Source organism: Lissotriton helveticus, chromosome 9 (assembly GCF_964261635.1).
Source record: "Lissotriton helveticus chromosome 9, aLisHel1.1, whole genome shotgun sequence".
Lineage (NCBI taxonomy): Eukaryota > Metazoa > Chordata > Amphibia > Caudata > Salamandridae > Lissotriton > Lissotriton helveticus.
The window spans coordinates 1,218,483,984-1,218,504,632 of record NC_136070.1 but is presented as its reverse complement, the minus strand read 5'-3'; the positions used below and the strand labels follow the sequence as shown (position 1 = coordinate 1,218,504,632).

The 20,649-nt window shown below is 42.4% G+C and overlaps 2 long non-coding RNA genes across 2 annotated transcripts; both read right to left on the bottom strand.

Annotated features, from left to right (window-relative positions):
• Positions 1 to 12,880: 12,880 nt before the first annotated feature.
• On the bottom strand, positions 12,881 to 14,063 carry LOC144783448 (uncharacterized). The gene is made up of 3 exons (XR_013601442.1): positions 13,953 to 14,063; positions 13,797 to 13,869; positions 12,881 to 13,704 (listed from the first exon to the last, which is right to left on the bottom strand). It is a non-coding gene; the product is annotated as an uncharacterized LOC144783448 (long non-coding RNA).
• A 4,366-nt stretch (positions 14,064 to 18,429) lies between these two features.
• Positions 18,430 to 19,859, bottom strand: LOC144783447 (uncharacterized). The gene is made up of 3 exons (XR_013601441.1): positions 19,749 to 19,859; positions 19,593 to 19,665; positions 18,430 to 19,500 (listed from the first exon to the last, which is right to left on the bottom strand). It is a non-coding gene; the product is annotated as an uncharacterized LOC144783447 (long non-coding RNA).
• Between the last annotated feature and the right edge of the window lie 790 nt (positions 19,860 to 20,649).

The following is a 20,649-nucleotide window of genomic DNA, read 5'->3' as shown; positions in this document are numbered from 1 at the left end:
AAAAAGATATATATCTGTAACAGCGCTCCGCTTCGCGGAGATAAAATTATCTCTGTATTACCTAGCTGTTGCTAACACCAGTTAGCGACAGCTAGTAGGAGATAGCGACCATCTTGGGCCCCACTTTGCATGTCAGTGATATTTATCACTAATGACATGCAAAGTGGGCATGCCAAGATGTTAGCGACTGGAAACAGTCGCTAACATCGCTATCTCCTATTACCAACTTTTGGAGATATTCGCGCTAAGCGCGAATATCTCCAAAAGCTACCACCTGCCCTGAGCAGTTCTTAGCCATGTTATCCAATGGGAGGTGGATAACATGGCTAAGAGCATTAGCTCGGTAATGCATGAATATCGCTGACTTTTCAGCGATATTAATGCATTGCGGTCGTTTTTTATCGCATTTGCGATAAACCTTGATAATAGCAAGGTTTATCTGCGATAATTTCTGACGATGCTTAGCGGTAAAAAATTCGTTGCTAAGCATCTTTAGGGATAAATATCGCTTAACTTTGGTAATATGCCCCAACGTCTGTTAACGTTCGATTCGAAGGAAATCAGGAAGTGTTGAAAAACATTGTCTGCGCCATCTTGCCTTTTTTCAAATGCCACACTTTTGTCGTGCACGGCAGTCATTTTAGATGCCTTGACCAGACCCACTCTCTGCACGCTGTCGATCCTTAGCATGGCTCCCCACCCTCGCAAGCATCTCCCCCAGGCACTGGTCACCCCCGCTCTCTGTCTTATGCATGGGTAATAAACCTCCCCCCATCTGCGCTGCTCTTCCCAGAGAATCACACCCTGTGCCCGCCCGACACCTCCCTTTCGCCCTATTCACTACCGCACCCTCTGACACTCCTTTTCCTCTGTGTCCGATTGTCCAGGCCGGTCCTAGGCTATCAGCTAGCCCTGCAGATGTAGTTTATGGCCCCAGCTGTAAAGAATCACCCCTCTTCAAAGGAGTTATAGTAGATCAAGGCCCACACTCGATGAGATCCGTCACAGCACACGCGTTCCTACTATCTGAAAACCATCCTGTATTGTGATTGGGGAGGGGACCGAGCCTGAAGCGGAAGATTCCAGGGATGACTCTTTGTACATCAAAGTTTTTACAATTATGTGTCACATTAAAAATATATAGCACTCCAACAAAGTAGCGAGATTATAAAACTTTAATAACTTATAAATATATACAACAAAACAAAAACAGTAAAAACATTTAAACATTTTTAGGGAAAAAGAAGGAAGTAGCGGTCGGTTGTGCGAATAGTCCCAACGCAGCACAACGTCCAGATTTCTGGACGGCACCCAGGTGAAGTTGCCTGGGTGCCGCACTGATTTCGGTATCCGGCGTGGGGCGTCGCGGGGAGTGGGTCATCAGTAGCGGTCTGTTGTGCGAATAGTTCCAAGGCAGCAGAACGATGGCACCAAGGTGATGTCCAGTAAGTTGCCGCCCTCCGAATAACGGCGTGGGGCGCCCCGGGGGGGGGGGGGAGGCGGCGTGAACGGGCCTCTCCAGGTGGAGTCTCGTCTGTTGTAGTGGGGCGCCCCTTTACCGTTTCAGTTGCCATTCCGTCCGCTTTTGGTCCACTGTGTCAAAAGCCGCAATTCATCTGAGTTGGGCCCACTCTTGCGGTGCAGCGATAGGCGGCTGTCACAGGACTCTCAAAATGGCGGCAGGCTCGTTCCTTTTTGGGCCTGGTCCACTGAAATGGCCCTGGGACACCTTGGAAATCGGACGCTTGTCTGCTAGGTCTTGGACCCCATTCTCAAAAGCGTCCCCTCCGCCTTGAGGATTCAACAAAAGTTTTGGGGGCCCCCGACTCCTGCAGGCTTGTGGTGGGGAGCGGCTGCCATGATTGCTCGCGGAATGACCACGACGGAGCCACGAGATGGTGGTGCTTTCATGCTGACGCCAGCTTCAGTCTGAAACATCCAGAAACAAGGTGGGGCTTTCATCGTTTGGGGAAAAAAAAAAGTTTTCATCCAATGAAAAGTGTTATTTTTAGGTCATATGATCAAGCCTTCCATCATTAGGAAACCAAAAGTAAAATGAACCAATGAAAAGTTTTATAAACAAGTCACATGACCTGTTATGCGGCATAGGGTATAAAATGCGGAGAAAATACGTTGGCACGTGAGGCGGCGTCAGTAGCGGACCGATGTGCGAATAGGCCGAAGGCAACACAACACGCCAAGATCCGGATGGCACCGAGGTGGTGTCCAGCAAGTTGCAGCACTGGTGTGGCCATCCTACAATGCTGAAAGTCGGCGTGGGGCGCCCCGTTGGCCTGTGAGTTCGCGTCAGTAGCGGACCGATGTGCGAATAGGCCGAAGGCAGCACAACGCGCCAAGATCCGGATGGCACCGAGGTGGTGTCTAGTAAGTTGCCGCACTGGTGTGGCCATCCTACAATGTTGAAAGTCGACGTGGGGCGCCCCGTTGGCCTGTGAGATGGCGTCAGTAGCGGACCGATGTGCGAATGGGGCCAAAGGCAGCGCAACAATATTTTCCGAATAGAAGACACCACTGGGCGCTGAGATGCCAAGATCCGGATGGCACCGAGGTGGTGTCTAGCAAGTTGTCGCACTGGTGTGGCCATCCTACAATGTTGAAAGTCGGCGTGGGGCGCCCCGTTGGCCTGTGAGATGGCGTCAGTAGCGGACCGATGTGCGAATGGGGCCAAAGGCAGCGCAACAATATTTTCTGAATAGAAGACACCACAAGGCGCTGAGATGCCAAGATCCGGATGGCACCGAGGTGGTGTCCAGCAAGTTGCAGCACTGGTGTGGCCATCCTACAATGCTGAAAGTCGGCGTGGGGCGCCCCGTTGGCCTGTGAGTTCGCGTCAGTAGCGGACTGATGTGCGAATAGGCCGAAGGCAGCACAACGCGCCAAGATCCGGATGGCACCGAGGTGGTGTCTAGTAAGTTGCCGCACTGGTGTGGCCATCCTACAATGTTGAAAGTTGGCGTGGGGCGCCCCGTTGGCCTGTGAGATGGCGTCAGTAGCGGACCGATGTGCGAATGGGGCCAAAGGCAGCGCAACAATATTTTCCGAATAGAAGACACCACTGGGCGCTGAGATGCCAAGATCCGGATGGCACCGAGGTGGTGTCTAGCAAGTTGTCGCACTGGTGTGGCCATCCTACAATGTTGAAAGTCGGCGTGGGGCGCCCCGTTGGCCTGTGAGATGGCGTCAGTAGCGGACCGATGTGCGAATGGGGCCAAAGGCAGCGCAACAATATTTTCTGAATAGAAGACACCACAAGGCGCTGAGATGCCAAGATCCGGATGGCACAGAGGTGGTGTCTAGCAAGTTGCCGCACTGGTGTGGCCATCCTACAATGGTAAAAGTCGGCGTGGGGCGCCCTGTTGGCCTGTGAGATGGTGTCAGTAGCGGACCGATGTGCGAATGGGGCCAAAGGCAGCGCAACAATATTTTCTGAATAGAAGACACCACTAGGCGCTGAGATGCCAAGATCCGGATTGCACCGAGGTGGTGTCTAGCAAGTTGCTGTACTGGTGTGGCCATCCTACAATGCTGAAAGTCGGCGTGGGGCGCCCCATTAGCCTGTGAGATGGCGTCAGTAGCGGACCGATGTGCGAATGGGGCCAAAGGCAGCGCAACAATATTTTCTGAATAGAAGACACCACAAGGCGCTGAGATTCGGTTACCACCGAGGTGATGTCTAGCAAGTTGCCGCACTGGTGTGGCCATCCTACAATACTGCTCCGAATAACGGCGTGGGGTGCCCGAAGGGGGGGGGGGAGGCGGCGTGAACGGGCCTTCCTAGGTGGAGGCTCGTCTGCTGTAGTGGGGCGCCCCTTTACCGTTTCAGTTGCCATTTAGCTGAGTTTCGGCCGCTCTTGATGCTACAGCGACAGGCGGCTGCAACAGGACTCTCAAAATGGCGGTCTGTTCTTTGGATTTGGGCCTGGTCCACTAAAATGGCCCTGGGACACCTTAGAACTCGGACGCTCGAATTTTTTTTCCTTTCCTCTACATGCAAAAAAAGGTAACTGCCCGGTACGTTACACGCTTCATCTGCCACGATGTACTCTCCAGAGGAACCGAAAAAAAATATACTTATGGTAACTATACCATGCATCGTCATATGGAGAGGTGGCACCAATTAATTATAGTGCTGCATAAAAGAGAGATTTGGAGGAGAACCCCCGACCTGCCAGTACATTCATCAAAGAAGTGGCACTGACAGCATCAGAGGCAAGGGAAACGGTCCCAAATATTTAGAAGAACTTTGGAAAGATTAAAATGACATGTTTAGATTGTGGCAAATTAATTTCATGTGGACAGATGAGTGTTACTCTAATAAATACAGCATATGGACATCATCATAGTCGATGGTTGGTAGAGACATTTTGACTATATCCTGGACCTGCCCGTCCTCGCCCAAAATGGCGCCGGAATAAATGGGACTCGTAACTCCTTGTTGTGTACTGGTTGCACAACCTTGATATCACGAGATACGTATGCAGTTTTGAAGCACATGGCGGGCGGGGACGAGAATAGATTGAATATTTCGACATCTCTATTGATATTAAGTTCTGATGTGTTATTGATTACTGTACTATTGAAAGTTCGAATTAACGTCACCCATGGTACTTGCCCGCAAATGTATATCTAGATAATTTTATTGTAACTGGCCCTGTCGTATTTTAATTATAAAATGTACGTCCACCGATTCCGCAACTGTTAGACACCTTAGTTCTTGCAACCTAATGGCCCGCTCGTTACGTTCCTCTACAGTGTAAATGTCTACTCATCATATACGATTACAGTTTGCTCCGTGGCCGGCCCACGTGGTTATAGGCTCGTATTTGTATAATGAAATTTTCACAATAAAGGTTTTTAAAAGAAAACATGGTAGTAGTATATACATTGGTAAAGCTTTTAATAATAGTCACTGTTTTAGAATCAGTAAAAGGCAAGTGAAATAAAGCAGACCAATTACATGAAGGGTAAAAGGTATAATACGCAGGAACGCAGTAAAGATAAATGGTCAAGGGCTGTTGTGTTTTCTACTCCTGCAACATAAAGTGATCGATAAGAATCTCATATTCAGGCGTATCGGCGACTAAGACAGCAGGTCGACCCTCTTTTGCTCAACGGCTCCGTCATGGGACGAAGAAACGCCCTTTTTCTCGAAAAAAGAATATATTTTACTTGCAGGACAGTTGTAAATTTTCCGGGAAAGTACATTAGCCTGGAACATTATAACATATATTTAAGAAAAAATAATGCTCGGAAGTAATAAAAAGCGTAATTTTTAGGTCATATGACCAAGCCTTTCATCATTAGAATAAGAAAAGTAAAATGAACCAATGAAAAGTTTTATTAACAAGTCACATGACCTGTTATGCTTACGTTACGCGCTGCGCGTCGCGCCCCGGATGACTTCCGGATGCGCTAACGCGGCGCGGCATATGACGCATTACGCGACAACGCAGGTCCAGAATATAGTCAAAATGTCTCCACCAACCAGCGGTCGGAACACAACCCCTTTCAGCAGGCTAAATAGTTCTGTTAAATGACAACAGAAGGGACAGGCAACAAGAACCATCAGTCAAAGAGGGGAGGGCTAGTTCTTCTCTACCGGGTTACGTTGGGGCGCTACCGGAACTGATCGAATTGGTAGTCTACAGTGTTTCTGGATGTTTCAGACTGAAGCTGGGGTTAGCATGAGAGCACCACCATTTCGTAGCTCCGTCGTGGCCATTCCGCGAGCAATCATGGCAGCCGCTCTTTATCGTTATTTTGGGCGGGGTGGGTGGCGGAGCCGAGCTGTATTGCAGCCATCATGGTGTGGAGTTCAGTTCATCTCACTAGTTTCGTATTTGTCATGAGGGGTTGTTCCTAATGTTTCTATTTTAGCGAGGTCAAAAAGAGATCCCATTAGTGGCCTACTGATTTTGCTCGATTCCTTTTGTTTTTTTACACGATTTTTCGTTATCTGCAAAGACTAAACAGAGTATTGCAACTCTGTGTTTGTTTGTAAATAGAGAATGAACCAAAGAGAACCAATTCTAAAACAGTAAATGCTTGGATAACAATCAATCAAATGGAGAGAGAAGCAGGCACGACGTATTACAACGGGGGCAAAGGCCTGCGTTAACTACCTTTCACTATCTGCAAAGAGAGAGTACTAATAATAGAAATGAGGGGGGGGCAGCATTCAAAGCAGATCAGTGTGCATAAACACGAAAATGTTTTTACTTACCACGTACTTGACATTCAAGTACAAGACTTGAATATTAACAATTCTGATGTTACTGATATGCGAATCACGATTGGAGATGTAAATGGAGATCTTGAAAAAATGAAAAAAAATGTAAACAAAAAGAAAAAAGAAAATATGTCAATTTCGGAACGCAATGCCCTCAAAACACTGATGGAAAATGACATGTTGGAAATCAAACCCGCGGACAAAGGCGGCAACATTGTTATTATGGAGAAAACTGATTATATGCAGGAGGCAATGCGCCAACTAAGTGATATTAAAAACTATGAGAAATTGAAGAAAAATCCAATCAATGAATTGATTGCTGAATTAAATATCAAGTTGGCTCAATGGCACAATCAAGGATTATTAACAGACCAAGAGGTACAATTTCTAACCAATGAAGACCCTATTATGCCAACTATGTACTTCCTGCCAAAAGTGCACAAGACACTAAAGAATCCTCCTGGAAGACCCATCATTGCCAGCTGTGGCTCAATATATGAAAATCTTTCAATTTATGTAGATTCCTTTCTGGCACCGATAGTCCCTACTTTAACGTCATATATCAAGGACACGGGAGACTTTTTACGCAATCTGATGAACATTGCCTGGATGGAAGGATACCAACTAGCTACTATCGATGCAGTATCCTTATATACTTCTATAACCCATGATATGGGTCTTACAGCCATGGAATCTTTCTTCAAACAGAAACCGCTTGAAGAGTTGCAGCATTGGAATATGATTAAAGACATGACAGATCTTTGCTTAAATAATAACATCTTTCTCTTTAACAAAACGTATTATGCTCAACGTTGCGGAACAGCTATGGGAGTTGCATTTTCCCCAAGCTACGCCAACCTAGCAATGGGATGGTGGGAGAGAACAACTGCTTGGGGAGAAGAGTATGACCAATATACATCTAAGGTCGTACTCTGGCTCCGATTTATCGATGATCTTTTCCTGATTTAGAATGGTACCACCACGGAATTTAACATGTATCTGGACGAATTGAACAAAAATGAACTGGGATTAAGATTTACATCCACAATAAGCGACAAGGAAATCGTCTTCCTAGATACTAAGGTCTATGTGGCAAATGGACAAATTGAAACAACAGTCCATCGTAAATCCACTGCAACGAATAGCATACTGCACGGAGAAAGCTTTCATCCTACTAATCTGAAAAAAAGTATCCCCTATGGGGAATTTATTAGGATGAAGAGAAATTGCTCCAATGTCAAAGAAATGAACTGCAAATACAAAGAAACCACTAACAGATTCCTCAAAAGAGGGTACAGCTATAATGATGTGAAAAAAGGAGAACTTAAAGCTAGAGCTTTGACTAGAACGGAAACATTGATCAACAAAGCAAAATTGGATATGACAACAAAAAAAGAAATTGAACCCATTCGGATGATAACAACTTACAGTAAAGAGAGCCAAAATGTGAGAAAGATACTGAACAAATATTGGAATGTCCTAAAGAAGGACCCGGACATTGGTGGACAACTGGGGGACCGTCCACAAATGACCTATAGGAGACCACAATCACTACAAGATAAATTGGTGAGAAGCCATTTTCAATTGAAAAAGAAAATTGTTATTGTTATTGTTAGTTCCGGCTTTTATAGCGCCAACTCACCGGCAGGTCTCAGGGCGCTTGTGACCGAAGGGCAACAACTACATCATTATCGGAAAGAAGGGAGCAACAGGAAGTTTAAGAAAAAGGACTGGTTAACTTTGAAACAAAACGGCTTTAAGAAATGTTATCAATGCAAAGCCTGTACTATTGGCCAGTCTTTAAAATCCTTGAAAGATCCTCAAGGTGAGATCTTTAATGTGGAGGATATTATCACATGCAAAACAACTTATGTGGTATACATGTTAACATGTGCATGTGGTAAGAACTATATTGGAATGACTACTTGTCCACTGCATAAAAGGATCCTGGAACACATCAGGGCCATTCAAAATGGCGATATGTCCTACGCCATTGCTAAACACATGTCCAAACATACTGGAAAAACATGGAAAGATGTTCGCTACAGTGGACTTGCAACCATCCCTCAACATGAGAGAGGAGGGAATAGGAAACAACTACTTAGACGATTGGAGTCTCGCCTAATCATCAGGTTTCAAACTAAAATGCCGAGGGGTCTGAATATGGACGAAGAGATGCATGTCCACTTGTAAACCATATATGACTGTATATTGTAAATACTGTAATTTGATTGCTCGAACAACCATTGAAACCAGAACTGCTGTAAACGTGATAAGACCATGAATGGGAAAGGCACTTAGCCATTACTCAGAAGTAACATTCAACTTGTACAAAACTATAACCTGGGGCACTATGCCTATACTCAAGTCTACATTTCAAATGAATAAGTGAGAGCATTTTCACTGACATATGCTTTATTCTTTGTTTAAAGTCGTCTTTTAAACCCATACAATGGTTTTAATAGGAAATTCCTAGTAACTAACGACTATAAGATTGTGGTTATAAACTGTACAAATGAGAATTATCAATCATTCTTATGTTTACAGCTCTAACTGGATAGTACGCATTGTTTTTCTGCAAAACAAATGTTTTACTTTTCCTTTTGAAACGTTAAAACTACCTCACCCATAATGCACCATTACATGCTAATGGATATGAAGGTATATAATTTAGAAAGTAATGATGGACTAGTGGTAACACTGTGATCAAGACCTGCGGTTGAAACGCGTAGGTGAAAAGGATTGTTTGTAGTCTCTTGTGTAATAAACCCAAATTGATGGATTGAGCGAGTGCGGACATTAATCTTTTCTTGGTGAAAAAATAAATAAAATATATATATATATATATATATATATATATATACATATATATATATATATATATTCCCTTTGAGGTGAGGCAGTATAACAATACGTTTGATCAAGTGTTGGGATTAGAGCTCACATCTCTAGGCCCCAAAGTTAGCAAGCTAGCACCGCTCGGCCACATCCATACCATAAAATGTATGCTCAGAAGGCAGGACCACAGATTTGTTGATTTTTTTTCTAGGTAGGACTGAACAAGTCACTTCCAGCTCTGGAACTAGTTGTCAATGAGGAATATGATAACATGGTCATCTCTGTGCAGGAAAGCCCACATTATTGTACCATGTGAACTAAAATTCAATGTCTGATTTCACACATCTATACTAATATTATAAAGAGAGAGCCCAAACCTTTGAGGCGGGTAATCTCAGGGACCACAGCACCAATCGCAACACCCAATACAGCGTTGGAAAGGGCAGTTGCAGCAAAAGGACATAGGCTATGCAGACGCCCACTATATACATTTAAAAGGCAAAAGAACCGTGCCAGCAAAGTAGTCCCTTGTGGGCGTGTCTGCGTTGTGCTGTTGGCGTGTGCTGGGAGCGTGACAAACACTAGGGGCGTGTGATATGTTCCGCCCTTCATGCCATGTCTCATATAGTGTGCTGTTGGCGTGTGCTGAGGGCGTGGGCGTGAGAAAAAAAACGAGCGTTGTGCCCAATATTTCATTGTTTTTTCTTCCCAGGTTCTGTACATTCCAGCTCCGGGTGTCCACCCTGCTCCCTTTAAATACCCCATGCACCCCATAATCATAACCCACCCATACTCCTTAAAATACCCCAACACCCTTAAACACTAACCCATCTTAACCCTATAAATATACCCTGTACCCCAAAACCCAAACCTATCCCTAAACCCTAAAAATACCCCTGTACCCCAAAACCCAAACCTACCCCTGAACCCTAAAATACCCCTGTACCCCAAAACCCAAACCTACCCCTGAACCCTAAAAATACCCCTGTACCCCAAAACCCAAACCTAGCCCTGAACCCTAAAAATACCCCTGTACCCCAAAACCCAAAACTAGCCCTGAACCATAAAAATAACCCTGTACCCCAAAACCCAAACCTACCCCTGAACCCTAAAATACCCCTGTACCACAAAACCCAAACCTAGCCCTGAACCCTAAAAATACCCCTGTACCCCAAAACCCAAACCTAGCCCTGAACCCTTAAAATCCCCCTGTACCCCAAAACCCAAACCTACCCCTGAACCCTAAAAATACCCCTATACCCCAAAACCCAAACCTAGCCCTGAACCCTAAAAATACCCCTGTACCCCAAAACCCATACCTATCCCTAAACCCTAAAACTACCCCATACCCCATAACCCAAAACTATATCTGAACCCTTAAAATACCCAAACACCCCAAAACATATACCTCAGTTCCCCAAAACATACACCCCTATTCCCATACTTACCTTATCCAAACATTAAAAAAACATGCTTTTACCATTCATGCATTTACAACGAATTTCGTTGTAAATGTATGTGTAGTGAAAGCATATAAAATGTAATGCCATGCGTTATAATGGCATTGTGGAGTCATGGTACTTTCGTAATGAAAGTATGCGGAGTGTTGGTATGCGGAAAGAAAGTTGAGGAATAAGGAGTGTTTACCCTCCCCGGTAAGTACATTGGTGGCACGGCGGCCCACATCTCCAGCAACATACTCATATTTTTTCACCACCGATTTGAAAAATGCACAGGTCTCTCTCATTGATGGCCAGCACCGACATACACTTTTAGACACACCTCCCGCCACAAGTTCTAGAATTGTGAACTTTAGAGCTGGGGAGCTACGTTCGAATCTCGGCATCAGCTCAACATCCTGTGATTCCAGGCAAATCGCTTTGTCTTCCCGTGCCTACCACAAATGAATGTGTTCTTCTGTAATGTAAATTGTGCTCATGCCATGTTGTCCACGCTATATAATATTGCAAGGAAAAATAAAGTAGGGAAACTCGAGTTCAGACACTACTGAACGCGCACTCTTAAGTGCATCAGCAGTGCACTGTGAATCGGAGCGTTTCACAGGCCTGTCACAGATAAGAAATGCTATCAAAACGAAATCCTACAAAACAATATACTACTGGCCGGCAGCAATTCATACCCGGACAACGTCGGGACGGGCTGCTAGTATTTTATATAGCTGTAGATGCGCTGAGTGTAATATGCACTTCATTACCATAGGTAAGCTTCGGTGGGGGCAGGATTCATGAGGGGCGGAGACTGAAGTGAGTCATAAAGCCCCTCCCTCCATTAACAATGTTCATACCTAGCATATTCCCAGTTTAGTTTTAGTTCAGTTTCGTCAAGAGCACAATGCCAATAACCCCTGCTTCTAGGCACCAGGCAGCATATCATGCACACAAACAACAATTAAATGCACAGATCCCCAGCGTCTAGGCGCTGGATAATATATCATGCACTCAAAAATAATTAAATAAGTAGGAAACCTAAAGCTGAACTCCCAGAGTCACCATCCAAGCTCCATATTAGCCTTATTGCAGCAGAAGTTGCTGAAGTGTCGGGTTGAAGATAGTCCTGTCTTTTGTCAGTCTGTCTGCCCTTGGCAACTTGTTCTCTTGCTTGGCTCCCCCCACTTTCAATGATTGACCCCCAAACCCCAAACTTGGAGACATGCCAGTTGGAAATGTGAAGTTTCTGTTCTTTGTTAGAAGGTATTATGTTGGGCTGGTGGTAGGAGTCCAAGGCGGCCAAATACACTGGACACTTGCCACCTAGAGCCACAGTTGAACGTCATTGTTGTGTCTTTTTTGTTCTATGGCTCACTCCAGATTTAGTCTCCACGGATCGACATATATGATTTATTCCATGTTTTCTTCTGTGCAGAACATTACAAACAAATGTGTCTCACCAGAGCCGGAGCAAATTGGGTTGAGCTCAAATAGTGAAATAAAATCTCATTCAGTAAGCCTTCTGAGTATGGTCCAGTTGTAATATTTATCATTTATTAAGGAGTTTTGGATAGTGCTGTAAGTAGCCTCAATTTTATATCATGGCGCTGTACAGACTGTTACAAGTCAAGTGGTATGGCGTAGAAGGAGTACAAGTCCCCTATTTGGTATTCCTTCTTCAGGACTATCAGATGTGTCCCCACTGTTTGAAGTGAATTAAGGGAAGCATTTTTTAGAGTATGGATACCTGCAGATTGATGCCCTAGACCACTTTGTTGGTTTGGGATGAGAATGACATGGTGACGTCAGACAGCTTTGCCAAGGTCTTGCCTTCGTGGAAGTAAAAGGAGGGATGCCCATCTTCTGTGGCCACTCAAAAGGGATGGAGCTCTGCCCAAACACAACCATCTTAGTATTAACTCGATTTGGACAAAGCAAATGTCCTTCTGACCAGTCAAACACGTCATTTAGGCAATCTGGTACCTTTGTCTGGCCTTTGGGGGTATTCTTAACAGCTGAACGTAGGTTTGTGTGAACATTTTAAAAAGTGCCCCATATAGACCTAAGAGCTGGGCCAAGAGGCTCATGTGTACATTAGTAAAAAAAGTGATGGGAGGCCCCCTCTTACTGGTTATGTGGGACCCGGGGGAAATTGCGAAAATATATGGGGTGTCCCTTTCTCTTGCAGGACCAAAATGGCCTGCACCTCAATATGGTTATCCTGTATATCTCCAAGTACTCAAGGTTTGGGACCAGACTCAATGGTTTTACACAATATCCATTCTTCAATATATGATACGTTGACAGACTGTATATACTATTTCTGGGTTACACGTGTGTGCAATTACAAGTTACAATTACAACAACAACTTCGTCTGATATCAGATATATGAATTTATTATTCCTTAATACAAAAATATTTTTCAAAACAAATTTTGCAAAAATTTTTGGACATGTCACATCTTTAAAATTACATATCTATGAGGTCAACACAATTTTATACATGATTCATGGTTTAAAAACACATTTAATACACAATAAAAGACGTTTAAAATACACAATTGAAAAAAGTCAATACAAAAGAATCACAATTTTTAGTCGACGCAGCGTTTCGGTTTTTCTTATCTCACACCTTCTTCAGGACTGATTCTAGAAAGATTTTTATTAAAAAAACAATAAGGTTACTGTTTGTTGACCGATGTCATGTTTTTAAATTACATCATTCATTTTGTCCCTAATTCTAACTCGCCCACACTCCTTCCAAGCGTATCACATTTTGTAGAGGTTTATCTAAAATACAGGTCTGTCATATTTTTCTCCCCTTCTTTATTCACTGTTTATTTAACTTACAATTTTTACATCAAAACAAGATTTCATACATGATTATCAACCCCTGTTCAGGTACTTCGGAGATATACAAGTATTTCTGTGACTTAGGGTTCACGGGTGCTCGTAAGACACATATCATATCTATTGCCTTGTGTCTATTTGGGTATTTATCCCACCATGGAGGTATATCTGTCTCCGATAAGGGCCCAATACAATCGCCTTACCTTTAAAGCTAATCTTTTTGATTAGTTCCACCTAAATTTTTGGTGCTGTTTTTGTGCCCCAGTCTTATCAGAGCTGATGCCGGTAGTCATGCATAGTACCGATTTCAAATATCTCCTGTGGTGAAAAGAAGGCGTAGATATACTACTATAAATTTTACATCCTTCTTGTGGCATAATATACAAGCATGTGTTTTCTTATATATGTACCTGATCTGATTCAGGATCTTTTCTTCCACACTGTGCGAGGAAGCCACCGTTAGATTGCAGGACGTAAGGAGTCCTTCAATATAAACATAGTGTCGTTATTAAATGAACTCTTGGTAAGACTTTTTATTAAGACAGTTTTTACCCCTTAGTACTCACCTAATTGTTAGTGGTTCAGACTGATGTCGCGATTTTCACTCAATTATCGTCGACTGCAGGAAGCTTTGGGTTTTAATTGTCCTTCTTGCTCCTCTAAACCCACTGTATTCTATAAAATTAATTGGTATAGAGTATTAGTCTAAAATATTACTCCACATTCTTTAATCTGTGGTTTTAGCTTACTGGTTCACTTTATTTATTATACATCCTCCTGGGACTAGAACAGTTTTTGTTTTTAAACTTTAATTTTTATTTTTAGTTTCTAAACTTTAGACTCGTTTTTATCACTTGCTCTGTTCAGTTAGCATCTGTTGGCCTGCCGTTGCGCAATTCTTATTACTATGATTAGCTACCACCCTATTCTATTCTCCTACTGGTAGTATGCCCCTATTTTACGATATTCTACTGCAAGGACTTACTTTTTCAATTGTATTCGGCCTCCCTGCTCCTCGTCACAGCGGCGTCCGCTCCGTATCTAGCTTCGGTTTCTTTGCGGGTTCTTGCTGTTTTCACAGCGATTAGTTGTCTCTTTTTAAGCTCCACCGTCTCATTGGTTGTTTCTTTCTTGTGTCCGGATTGGGCAATTTCTATCCTACCATTGCCCGGATACAGAGTGTGTTAACGCTGTCACCATGGTATCACGTTGTTCTCAATACGATGTTCTGATTGGTTATACTCTGGCCTATCCTTACTCGGGTACCCCGCGGAAGACGCCATTGCTATGGTTACGTTCTTTTCTGTATTTCCGATTTGTTTCGTGGCTTCCCGCACCTTATTGGTCGATTAGAAGCCTATTGGGTGGTTGGAAAACACTCACGTTCTCACGCCCTATTTATAATTCGAACGCTTCTCCGTTTGACCGCAATATGTTCTATAGCGGTTCTAAGTTATATATTATATATTCTATAAAGACGTCTATTTAAAGTGAACCGGTATCTTCATGATCATCAATTGTCTATTCTCTTTAAAATCATACCGGGAATTTCATGACGTTTTGGTTTTACAGACTTCCCACACCTGATTGGTCCATTGGAAACCTGTCAGATGGTCAGAAAACTCGCGTTCGCACGCACTGTTTATAATTCAAGCGCTTCTCCGTGTTACCGCGATGTATTCTGTAGCAGTTCTAAGTCATATGTTATGAGGTGCGTCTGATTAAAGTGAGATGGTAATTTCAATACCCTGAGTTGTCTATTTTCATTAAAATTAAAATTCTGCCGGGAATTTCCATAACCATAATCTTGACATTTTAGTTTTGTTATTGGATAATTCTTTCCCAGTCCTCCTTACTGTTTAGTCCACATCTCACACTGTTGAATTTAGACATGTAAAATTGTTCCCTCTTTTTTCTCTTTGTATTGCTGTCGCCTCCTCTTAGATTTAAAGTTACAGTTTCGAGGCCGCACCAGCTCAAATCTTCTACCTTATGACCTGCTGCTACCCAGTGTTCTACTAGGGGAGCACCTTTCTTGTGATTTCTTATTGCAGATTTGTGCTCATTAAGACGGGTCCGTATTTCTCTAGATGTTTCGCCTATATAGCATAGTTTGCATGGACATTGTATTAGATATATAAGGTTCTTTGTACGGCAATTAGTAAAGCTTTTAATCATTACTGTTGTATTTTTAGTCTTAATGGAATTCCCTTTAATGATATTTCCACAGTTTACACATCCCTGGCACGGGAAGGTACCACTGGGCAGGGGTGCGTTGTTGATGCATGGTTGTGATTGGTTGGTGCCATCTCTGTAGGTGTGCACTAACCTATTGCGGATAGTTCTGTTTCTCCGAAAGGAGAACATGGGTTTTGGTATTCTCTCGGATGTTTTATTAGAAATAAGATGCCAGTTCCTGTTTATTATGTTCTTCACCTTGTTACTGACTTGACTAAAGTTGGTAACAAATATCAGAGGTTGTGCTTTGTCTCCTGCTAATGTTTTTTCTTCAAAGAAACTGTCACGGTTGTAGTACTTTGCTCTCTTATAAGCTTGTCGTACCAACCTTCTTGGGTACCCTCTTTCTAAAAATTTGGTTTTGAGTACTTCGGCATGTTTTTCATAATCTTTTAAGGCGGTGCAGTTTCTTTTTAACCTCAGGAACTGTCCGAACGGAATATTGTTTTTCTGGCATGGGGGGTGGTTACTGTTGTAATGTAACATAGTGTTTCTATCTGTTGTTTTCGTGAATAGTTCAACACTGAGTTTACCATTTGTGTGTTTAATAATGATATCCAAGAATTCACACTGTTCCCGGTCTATGTGTGACGTGAATCTTAGATCAGTGTCTCCCAAATTGAGCCATTCCAAAAATTCAAGTAGCATGGTCATTTCCCCGGTCCAGATAAAGAAAATATCATCTATATATCTGGACCATTCACTAATATTTTCAAAGAAGGGCGCTGCCTGATTAAAGATATGTTGTTCCTCGAACCTGGAGACATACAAGCAGGCCAGGCTCGGCGCACAGGTAGCCCCCATGCTCGTGCCCTTGACCTGCTTGTAGAGGTCTTTTCCAAATAGAAATATATTGTTCTTGAGGACTATTCTGATACAGTCTACAATGAACTGGTGATGTGTCGTCAAATCCTGTCCCTCTTGGCTCAACATGTCTGTTATCATAGTGATTGTTTTATCTTGCGGGATGTTTGTATACAGCGCCTCTATGTCTAGAGTCACTAAGATTTGATTTTCCGGATTAAAATGAAGGCACTCTACTTTCTTAATCATCGAGGTGGTATCTTTAATGTAAGCTTTTTGTTCAACCACTAAAGGTTGGAGAAATATATCCACGTACTTACTGAGTGGTTCAGTAAGGGATCCTATGCTCGATACTATAGGCCTCATTGGGGGGTTCTCTAGATCTTTGTGAACCTTGGGAAGGCCGTAGAGAGCTGGAAAGATGGGTTTGTTATTCATTAGAAAGGCAAATTCTTCCTCGCATATGACGTCATCATCTTTGGCATGTTGCAGTAGTCTTAGGATATTATCTTGTAAGTTAGACCACTCGTTTCTATTGGTTTTGCTATAGTGGTCCGTTTTGTTCAATAATTTGTTCATTCTATTCTGATAGTCTGTGGTAGCCATTATTACGATACTACCGCCTTTGTCGGCGGGCTTAATCGTTAGGTCCTCTCTTTGCTCGAGCGTTTTTAATGCATCATTTTCAGCTTTGTTGAGATTGAAATTGGTCCAGTTCTTTTGGTTCAGGAGAGAGTCTATGCTTTTATCCACTACTCTTTCGAATGTTTCTATGTCTTTGTTAACCATATTAAGGGTCGGAGTCCATCCAGATTTATTTTTCAGACCAGATTTGTTGGAACTGGGGTGTCTTTCCCTGCCCTCAAACAAGACGCTCAGTCTAATCTTTCTAAAGAATTGTTGCAAGTCCCTTTCTAGTGAGTACCTATCTATTGGAGAGCACAATGCATATCCTAGTCCTTTCTCTAAAAGCATTGTTTGAGTTGGTGTAAGATTGTATGGTGATAGATTAATGACAGCCGCTTTATGTTGTTGATTTAGTCCCAATTCTTTTGACTCCTTGTTCTGGGACGTTGAGGGTATTGGCCCTGTTGGTTGTAGTTTATTCGGCCTCTCCCCCTCCCTTTCTGCTGTCCATGGTTTTGGTGACGCTGTTCTAAAAAAGATAAGCCTTCTTTATTTGGACCTGCTGAAGTGTCTCTCTCATTTGTATTTCTCGCCTCATTGTTTTGTTCTCCCTCTGATTCCGAGCTTGTATACGAGGTATCGAAGAACCTCACTCTTTTCTTAGAGTGATTGCGTGGTTGTTGCTGCCACGGTTTGCGTGTTTGGTACTGCTCTCTAGGACGGTCATAAAAATCTTTCTGTAAGTAGGGATATACTATTTCGGGATTATAGGCTGCAATGTCTTTTTTGAGTTTGTTGCTTTTTTTGTTCGCCAAGTAATCGCTATACCCTGACACATCATTTTGTATATCACGAAGTTTAGATTTGGCCTCTTCTAGGGCTGAGCTATCATTTAATTTTGCCTCCAGATCCTCAATTTCCTTTCTTTCATAGACCAAAACTTCCTGAGCCGTCTCGATAATCAAGAGCATCCAGTCGCGGCTGCATCTGTTGGCCACCAAAGTCCAATTTTCTATGAACTTTCTGTTTGTGATAAAAATCCCGGGCTCATTAGTAATCTGTAGCCCCTTGGGAATAATCCCATTCTTACAGTATTCGACTAAAAAGTCCGCATGTAGCTCGGCTCGTACTACTTTCTTTTTAAGGTTCCATAGTGTTCTCCACTGTTCCTCATCAGATTTATCTAATCTTATCGTGGTGATGTTTTTGGATGATTTATGTATCAGATTATTAAATTGATCTTCCGAAAAACTATATGTTTTAATGCCCTCCATTCGTCTTTATCTCAATTTCGACTGACGGATGCAAAGAAGCGTAATCTATGTTTGTGTGCCAGACACGAATGCCTCCCCAGCTTACTAGCCGAGTTAAGAAGTAAAAAAAGTGATGGGAGGCCCCCTCTTACTGGTTATGTGGGACCAGGGGGAAATTGCGAAAATATATGGGGTGTCCCTTTCTCTTGCAGGACCAAAATGGCCTGCACCTCAATATGGTTATCCTGTATATCTCCAAGTACTCAAGGTTTGGGACCAGACTCAATGGTTTTACACAATATCCATTCTTCAATATATGATACGTTGACAGACTGTATATACTATTTCTGGGTTACACGTGTGTGCAATTACAAGTTACAATTACAACAACAACTTCGTCTGATATCAGATATATGAATTTATTATTCCTTAATACAAAAATATTTTTCAAAACAAATTTTGCAAAAATTTTTGGACATGTCACATCTTTAAAATTACATATCTATGAGGTCAACACAATTTTATACATGATTCATGGTTTAAAAACACATTTAATACACAATAAAAGACGTTTAAAATACACAATTGAAAAAAGTCAATACAAAAGAATCACAATTTTTAGTCGACGCAGCGTTTCGGTTTTTCTTATCTCACACCTTCTTCAGGACTGATTCTAGAAAGATTTTTATTAAAAAAACAATAAGGTTACTGTTTGTTGACCGATGTCATGTTTTTAAATTACATCATTCATTTTGTCCCTAATTCTAACTCGCCCACACTCCTTCCAAGCGTATCACATTTTGTAGAGGTTTATCTAAAATACAGGTCTGTCATATTTTTCTCCCCTTCTTTATTCACTGTTTATTTAACTTACAATTTTTACATCAAAACAAGATTTCATACATGATTATCAACCCCTGTTCAGGTACTTCGGAGATATACAAGTATTTCTGTGACTTAGGGTTCACGGGTGCTCGTAAGACACATATCATATCTATTGCCTTGTGTCTATTTGGGTATTTATCCCACCATGGAGGTATATCTGTCTCCGATAAGGGCCCAATACAATCGCCTTACCTTTAAAGCTAATCTTTTTGATTAGTTCCACCTAAATTTTTGGTGCTGTTTTTGTGCCCCAGTCTTATCAGAGCTGATGCCGGTAGTCATGCATAGTACCGATTTCAAATATCTCCTGTGGTGAAAAGAAGGCGTAGATATACTACTATAAATTTTACATCCTTCTTGTGGCATAATATACAAGCATGTGTTTTCTTATATATGTACCTGATCTGATTCAGGATCTTTTCTTCCACACTGTGCGAGGAAGCCACCGTTAGATTGCAGGACGTAAGGAGTCCTTCAATATAAACATAGTGTCGTTATTAAATGAACTCTTGGTAAGACTTTTTATTAAGACAGTTTTTACCCCTTAGTACTCACCTAATTGTTAGTGGTTCAGACTGATGTCGCGATTTTCACTCAATTATCGTCGACTGCAGGAAGCTTTGGGTTTTAATTGTCCTTCTTGCTCCTCTAAACCCACTGTATTCTATAAAATTAATTGGTATAGAGTATTAGTCTAAAATATTACTCCACATTCTTTAATCTGTGGTTTTAGCTTACTGGTTCACTTTATTTATTATACATCCTCCTGGGACTAGAACAGTTTTTGTTTTTAAACTTTAATTTTTATTTTTAGTTTCTAAACTTTAGACTCGTTTTTATCACTTGCTCTGTTCAGTTAGCATCTGTTGGCCTGCCGTTGCGCAATTCTTATTACTATGATTAGCTACCACCCTATTCTATTCTCCTACTGGTAGTATGCCCCTATTTTACGATATTCTACTGCAAGGACTTACTTTTTCAATTGTATTCGGCCTCCCTGCTCCTCGTCACAGCGGCGTCCGCTCCGTATCTAGCTTCGGTTTCTTTGCGGGTTCTTGCTGTTTTCACAGCGATTAGTTGTCTCTTTTTAAGCTCCACCGTCTCATTGGTTGTTTCTTTCTTGTGTCCGGATTGGGCAATTTCTATCCTACCATTGCCCGGATACAGAGTGTGTTAACGCTGTCACCATGGTATCACGTTGTTCTCAATACGATGTTCTGATTGGTTATACTCTGGCCTATCCTTACTCGGGTACCCCGCGGAAGACGCCATTGCTATGGTTACGTTCTTTTCTGTATTTCCGATTTGTTTCGTGGCTTCCCGCACCTTATTGGTCGATTAGAAGCCTATTGGGTGGTTGGAAAACACTCACGTTCTCACGCCCTATTTATAATTCGAACGCTTCTCCGTACCTTTGTCTGGCCTTTGGGGGTATTCTTAACAGCTGAACGTAGGT